Here is a 490-nt window from a genome sequence, read left to right as displayed (position 1 = left end):
GTATCTGTGTATTCAAAGTGGTTAGGATAGATATATAGTTACATTCTCTTAATGAATAGAGGGATTTGTTCTAATGTTGTTTGTAAATAGGATATCAAGTCTGCCTGCACTTTTCAACGCCAGTTATATTTTCTCACAATACATACAACTACCTGAAACTTCACTCACAATGTTAATTGAGATTTTTAAATCTTCACTGAAAGTTTTTTCCAAATTCTGTAAGAATTTGGGTCATGTTTTATTTGTGGCTTTAGGGACTTAACTCAGATCCTTATAGATTTCTCATACTTAACATCTACTCCAACAGTAGCTACCGGTAGATCAGGAGCCCATCCTGTCCCCTTGAATAGGAGCTAAGGGAGTACTGGGCAAAGTGGACAAGGTCAGTCTGCAGGGCTGGCTACAGTGTCAGAAAACTTTAAGAATCTATCTTCCTTCCTTCCTTGTCTTTTTCTAGGAAAAGCTTTTTTGATACATTATTTCACATATA

The sequence above is a fragment of the Octodon degus genome, unplaced genomic scaffold (assembly GCF_000260255.1).
Source record: "Octodon degus isolate 3935 unplaced genomic scaffold, OctDeg1.0 scaffold00373, whole genome shotgun sequence".
NCBI classification, from domain to species: Eukaryota; Metazoa; Chordata; class Mammalia; order Rodentia; family Octodontidae; genus Octodon; species Octodon degus.
This window is presented reverse-complemented; position numbering follows the sequence as displayed.